Source organism: Corylus avellana, chromosome ca1 (assembly GCF_901000735.1).
Source record: "Corylus avellana chromosome ca1, CavTom2PMs-1.0".
Taxonomy (NCBI): domain Eukaryota; kingdom Viridiplantae; phylum Streptophyta; class Magnoliopsida; order Fagales; family Betulaceae; genus Corylus; species Corylus avellana.
This window is the reverse complement of record NC_081541.1, coordinates 25,946,104-25,953,691: the sequence shown is the minus strand read 5'-3', so window position 1 is coordinate 25,953,691 and position 7,588 is coordinate 25,946,104.

Genomic DNA, 7,588 nt, shown 5'->3' with positions numbered 1-7,588 from the left:
AATTTTGATCAAATTGTGATTTTAATAGTCACATCATTCTTAATATGACACAAGTAAACCTTCTAGATTTACTCTTGACGAATCTCCCCTCTCTCTTCCCTTGTGTAGACATGTCAAAAAAAAAAAAAAAATTTACTCTTGACTAGCCGGATATTGAAAATATTTTAACATCCAATAATAATAAATAATAATAATAATATTATTATTACTTGAAGGATAAAACTGTTCAATCCCCATTAAAAAAAAAAACAAAACAAAACAGCATCGTATGGCGAAATCTCGGTGGTAGTCGCCTTCAACTTTTTTTCTCCAACCGACATGTAACATGCCATGACAATCAAGCACATCATTGTATAAACATTATTGTATTACTAATACCCTTATGATTAACAAATCACTGTCATTGGACACCACGTGTCCTTCCAATAGTTTGGGAGCCTTTTCGTCATTTTCTTTTTTTTATTCTTTTTTTTCTTTTTTTTATCCTCCTTCCTTCCTACTACAGAAATGTCTCGACTTTAAAAATAAAAAATAAAAATAAAAATAAAACAATTTCAAATTTTTTTTTTTTTCGCTTAAATTATCATTATAAAAAGTAGATTTGTGTTACGTGCTTACATAACGTGATGAGAACTAAGTAGAAAGATTGATATGGTAGGATTTTTGAGGAATCCTGAACCTCCTATAAGATTTTCAAGGAATCTTAAACTTCATATGAGCAATTCGTTGTGCTCTCAACTCTTACAAACACAGAGTTTGAATAATTTACTTGATTAATTTCTTTATTCATAAATAATGCAGTATTTAAAGACAATAGAAAATAGAGTCCCACATGAGATAAGACTTCCATTTAAAATAGATAAATCTAAGCTTACCCAAATAAAAAAATATAATCCTACCCAAATAACAAATAACAAGATAAAAGAGATAAACATAGCATAAGAGTCCTACACACACAATAATATTAAAATAATAAAACAACTATAAAACATTAATGAACTAAATAACCTAATTGATAATACTCCATATCAAACCCACTACCTAACAATGACTACACGTAACAATTTGATTGGAAAAGAGCTGGATTTCCATGTTGTGAGGTTCCACATACCCATTTTCTTTCTGGCCGTGGGAGCCATAGACCCTTGAAATTAAGGACAACAATCGCTCAAAATCCCAAAGCACATGGTATAACAAAATCTGATAAGACAATTCTCTTATTTGGGCCCTCCAGATGCAGTTTTCACTCAAACCCACCAAAAACTTGTCAATTTTGTTGATATATATATATGCACGAGTGGTCAAGTTTCATGTGGAATATAGGCCACAAAAGTACTACAAATAAGTCAAATGAGTAATATACGTAATGCTCCACACTTTTTCACTTCTTTACATTCAATTTCTTACACTTTTTACCAACAAAACTTAATCTTCCATAAAAGAATCGAAATGAGAGGGCAGATTGCTCTCTCAAAACAATATTACAGATGTATTCAAGATTTTCATCCAGCTACATCCTATCTATGACATGTCGGATTGCCATTCTTGCTAGACCGTGGGCAGCAATATTAGCCTCCCGTTTCACATGTCTGACCCTCCAACCCTGGAAGGACTGCAATAGCTCACGCGTGTCTTCCACAATATGCCCATACTGGCTTCCATTCCTTTCCCGCGAGTTCAAAACTTCTACCACAACCAAGGCATCACACTCCAACAGAACATTCGTAGCTCCCATTTCCTGAGTGAATTGCACTGCATAGAAAGCCGCTAAAGCCTCTGCTGCAGTGGGTTCAAGCAAGCCCCTCCTCGTCATACATTTTGCCGTTGTCACCCATCCAGTTGAATCCCTGAGTACTATGCTGAAACCCATTCGTCCATGCTGATTGTCAAGAGCAGCATCTCAGTTAATTTTTTGCCAATACATAGGGGGTGCTTCACTGCTTCCCACAATTACTATTAGATTAAAATTCAATAAAGTTCAATCACAAATCCAATAGTAGTTTTAAAAGTCACTGATGGGTGTGATGAATTAGATGTAGTGAAAAAGCGAGAGTATATGTAGTATTAGTTAAATTTAAAATTTTAAAGTTTTTGAATTAAGTGGTATTTATTTATTTATTGTGTAAGTACAATTAAACCAAACGCATTAAATGGAGAAAGAGGGTACTAGAGGGGGACCATAGCTTTTGTTTTTGGCTGCAGCACACAAAATGCTGGTAGACGTAAAAGTTTGCATTTTTATCACGTGCTTTTCAGGATGAGAAAGTCGGGATGAAACCAAAAGTGTTAGAGATTGTGGAGGAGATCCGCCAATCTTGAGTGATATGGGGATGTTGGAAGGCTAATGAGATTAATGGATCCACTTTCTGAATGAAATTCTTTAGTTAAAGGGAATTTAGATCATCACATGGGGCTGGGCTAAATATATTGAAAAATACTAGGCTTACAAATAAATTTTACCAAAAAAAAAGCTTTTACAACATGATGTGACACAATACGATTAGGTTTCTTAAAAGTTGAATTTAACTATCTCATTTTCAATCATGTTTGTACCACGTCATGTTGTAAATTTTTTTTATAAGCCTAGCATTCCTTACATACACTGATACACGTACTGTTTGTTTGTGGCCTCCCTTTTACTAATTAAAAGTAGAAAAAAAAATTAAAAAAAGAACAGATTTTCCAAGGATGAGAGTGGGAGGGAAGAAATCTGAACCTCATGCACCTTTCCAGGGAGTAGGGACCATCTATGAAATTATAGAGAGGCTCCAGTCATTTTCAGGGTGCTTGTTGTGGTTGAAAACTTTCCATTTATGTTCTGAAATTAATCAACTCTTCAACCCAATTTGAATTGATTTCTCAAGATATTGGGATCTCAATATTGATATTTATAACTACTATACAATCATATAACTTTTAAGGTACACACTATAATTATAAGTGGTTACAATTATTATCTTTTATTTAATCATTATCTTCAACTATACACCTTCTAACGTATTGTGAGATTTCTTCAGCTATTTAATTATTATTATTATCTTCAACTTTACAACTTCCTGCATCTTTAGTAAAGTAAATAAGACAAGTAACTTTTATATTTTTTCAAAGGAAAAAAGTTGATAACTTCTTAAGCAATGTTTTTGGGTCCGTATCATAAACAGTTTTGGAATGATTTCGGCACAATACTATTCATCCCACTTTTTTATTTTTTCAACATTCTCTTACTTTTTACATTACATCAATCATTTTTTATTATTATTCAAATAAAAAAAATTACTACAAACAAAATATTTTTATTTTTTCCATGCCAAACATTCTTACTTTTTCACTTTTTTAAAAAATAATAATAAAAACATTCTTAGTTTTTCATATCAATCAATTTTTACTACAAAATCGAACCAAAACCAAAACGAAATCGTTTACCAAACAAACCCTCTTTTTTGAGAAGGAAGAAAAGCTCTCTATGCATACTGCGAATGCAACACAAATCAATACAAAAGTAGTAAGTTATGATTAAAGAGTATGACTCGTTTAATTAAATGAATCAGGTTAGAATTGACTTGTGTTGTTCATTGTGGCCTTTTTCTTGACTTTCTCTCACAAAAAATTCAAATCGCATTTTACTTTTATATCACATCAATCACTTATTATTATTTAAACAAAATACCTACAACTCTTTACCAAATGGGCAACAATGGTAGCACACTACAAAAAAAAAGGGGTTTTCTGACGTGTGCTACAGTGTAAATTTTTTGCCACCTCAGCAATTTTCTGTCGTGTTATATATAAAACGTGAGAAAAATTTTTCCTGACGTGTGAATAGTAACACGTCAGAATTTTCTGACGTGTCTGTTCAGACACGTCAGAAAATTCTGACGTTTTAGATGTTGGAGCGTCAGAAAAATATTACAAATTTAAAAAATTTAAAAATAATATAATTTCTGACGTGGCAAATTTTGCAACGTCAGAATGCTATATATATGTATATATATATATATGCAGTACATCCAGCATCTTACTATATATTAGCTTAAATAATTATGGCTAGAGAAATGTTTTACACACTCTTCGTTCTTATACTCTTAAATGCACATTTTCTAATTTAGCCTTAAAAATTACTATAGATGTTAAATTGATTACTATTAAATTTTAATGATAATTTTCAGTGCCACATAAAATGGTGTATACTTTAGAATATAAAAGTGATCGATAGAGTAAAAATGTGTGTAGCATTCATTAAAAACTACAGCGACAGTAATTAGACAAAATCTTTTGAAAAATCATTTGGTTTGTTGGATTAAATTTTTTGTTTCTTTTATTTATTTTTAAATAAAAACATTAAGAGCATCTCCAAGAGATGCAATAAAATCTCGATATTGTGTACATTTAATTAAAATGGTCTAACAACTTGTCTTCTCCTTATCTAAAATGCATATTTTACTGTTTGATTAACATTTTTTTTTTTTTTTTTTTTTTACATGGGAAGGGGAGAGGCGATTCGAACTAGTGACCGCTTCATTAGGCGTGGTTCACAGCTAATTGATTAATTACTTTTAAGCAAACACTAGAGCTTATGTGTGTTTTTTAATTATTTCTCTCTCTTCTCTCTTGGTGGTTTAAGAAAATAATAAAAAAAAAAAATTGAAAAAAATAGAGAATTGAATAAAATGGAGTAGGTAAAATGAAATTTTTTTTTTTTTTGATTAATTAAAATACATAACAGTGTTGGAAATGCTCTAACAAATAATTCAAAACACAAAATATTTACAAAATATTCAAAATTATTTTTATTTTTATATCATTTCAAAACATTTTAAAACAAAAAAAAAAAAAAAAAAAAAAAAAAACAAAGGAGCCATTACCACTATCAATATAAAGAGAGTATAAGAAGAAATATATATATATATATATATATATATATATATATGTATATATATATATAGTGCAATAAGTGGCAAAAGGTCACAGGCCCCATCAATTGATGAGGTCACAACAATTATAAACAGGACATATAGCCTCTTACTATCTAATACTTTTATAGGCCAAAAATAATATTTTTATTACACTACAACATTTCTTTGAGTTGAGATTTCCGGCTGCCAAGCGTCGACACTTTTTTTTTTTTTTAACTTGTTTTTTAAATTGAAGAAGAGAGATATTAAAGAGAAATTCAAATTTGGGATATTAGCACTAAATTTATGATGATAAAATTCATTTTAAGTGATACCATCTCTAAATGGTTAAGCTTTCACCCTTAGGTTTTAGTTTTAAATTCAAAAATAAATTTTGAGGCATTAGAAAATAAATATTAACTTATAAAAATTTAACCAAAAAAAAAAAAAAAAAATCTAGCAGAACTAGGAAGAGAGATTTTTCTACAATTTTTTTTTTTTTTAATAAAACACATCGTTTTTTGCATACTACTGTCTAACTTTTAACAACCAAATAACATAACTCCATTTCTTTTATATATATATATATATATATATATATAGCGCGCCGGCGTGTGAGAGAGAGAGAGAGAGAGAGACATACATATGGTACCACGTGGCCTGTATTATTGATGCCACAACTTGTCTGATTAAGACACATTACAAATCAATCAAGATTTTGCCACCCATAAAGAATGTTCAGAAAAATAACATTAAATTAAGCAGACGCAATCAATGTGCCCAACTACTAAAAAATAAATTAAAAAATTAAAAAAATGTGCTCACCTACTCGTATTATTATCTCCGTACTGTCACATAGTTTTAAAGCACAATAAATTCATAGCCATTCATTAAGCTTTTTGTTGGGTGAGTTTATCGTTGGATCCCAATAATGTGTAATTAAACAAAATTATAAAGTCCGTTTGGTAAGTGATTTTACCCATTTTCATCCCTTATTTTCACTTCTCCCAAATATTTTTTTGTTAAAATTACTTTTTCATTTTTCTATAACAAAAGTCAACGTATTTATATGCCATCAATCACTTCTTATTTTTACTTAAATAAAAAAAAATTCAAAACAAAAATATAATAAAACACTAATGTTTAGTCATTATCTTTTCTACTGATTTTACTGGCTAAATATTATAAATCCTCTTAAAGTTATTTTAGGATCCTCCTAAATGTGATGTTACTTTTAAAATTACTGTTGAATTTGAGATGTAATGTATTAAACTTTGATCTATTGTTTATTTTAAAAGTCACATCACATCTGAAATGACTTCAAGTGAACTTTAGAAAGACTAATAGCATTACTGGTTTAACTGCTACTTGAACAAATCCAATATTGTAAAAATGAATATTGTTTTGTATATGATTTTTCATTGTTTCCTTCAAAAATAATTGCAAAGATTCATATTAATTATTTCAATATAATTAATTTTTTTTTAACAGTTTTAATTGTGTAATCAGTTAAAAATGATAATTTTGAAGAAAAAGATGATTGCTTATAAATAATGAGTCTAACTGTCTAAGCAAGAACAATAGTTTAGAATAAAAGAACAATAAACACAAAGCCTAAGCACAACATGGCTATGATGATATTTTGACCTAGAATTATCAGAATTGTCAAGGAATATGCAATAAAGTTATTGTCAAGTCAGGAATATGCAATCAAATTACTTTGTAATTATACCCAGCAAGGAAAATCTTCAAAGTTTTGCAATTATGTCCAACAAGAAGAAGAAAAAGAACTGATCAACAAATAGCAAATTGTTTAGTTACAAGATTTACAAGGTAATTAAAAGGATGGTGGGACAATTATTTAAATGAAACTAAAAGAAATTGGATTTTGCATGATAAAAAAAGAAATGATCATAATCAATTAATAGTAGATGAAATGGGTAATATTGTGCAAGGTGTTGTCAATACTTTTATTTTTATTTTTATTTTATTTTTATTTTAAGTATAGGAAATCCAGCTGATTATAGACAAAGAAGAACATTTAAACAGGAAGGATATATAGATTATATCATATTAACATATGGAAAAATTATTGATGCCAATAACAGAATTGGATTAGCATTATGTAATTATCTTAGGCTCAAAACTCCATTGGGAAAGGAAATAAAAAATGCTAGGAAACAATTTTTGGCTTCTCTTTCTTGAGAGAGAGAGGGAGAGGAGCTCTGAACCCTTTTGGCTTCTCTTTCTTAAAATTTAAGGTCTAGATTCCCTCAGAACTTAACATTTTTTCCGTTACATGTTTATAAAATCATTCACGTAAGACTATTTTCCCTTCCGGCCACCCTCAGTGCTCCTTGTCGCAAAGTTCGAATGAGGTTAAATGGTATCTCAAGGGTCATGTTTCGATTAGAGTAAGGTTGAAGGATCTTGCGTCGATCTTGCGCTAGCTCACCCATTTTTCAAATTTTATTCTTTATGACCGTTTCTATTATCGATTAAAAATAAAAAATTACCTCCATCTTTTTTTTTTTTTTTTTCTATTCTGAAAAGAGTATAAAAAAGGTGATATGACATGCATATGATACCACGTGGCCAGTGTTATTGCTGCCCCCAAGTGTCTGATTACGACACATTACAAATCAATCAAGTTTTTGCCATTAACCAAAAACAAAACGCAATCAATGTGCTCAGCT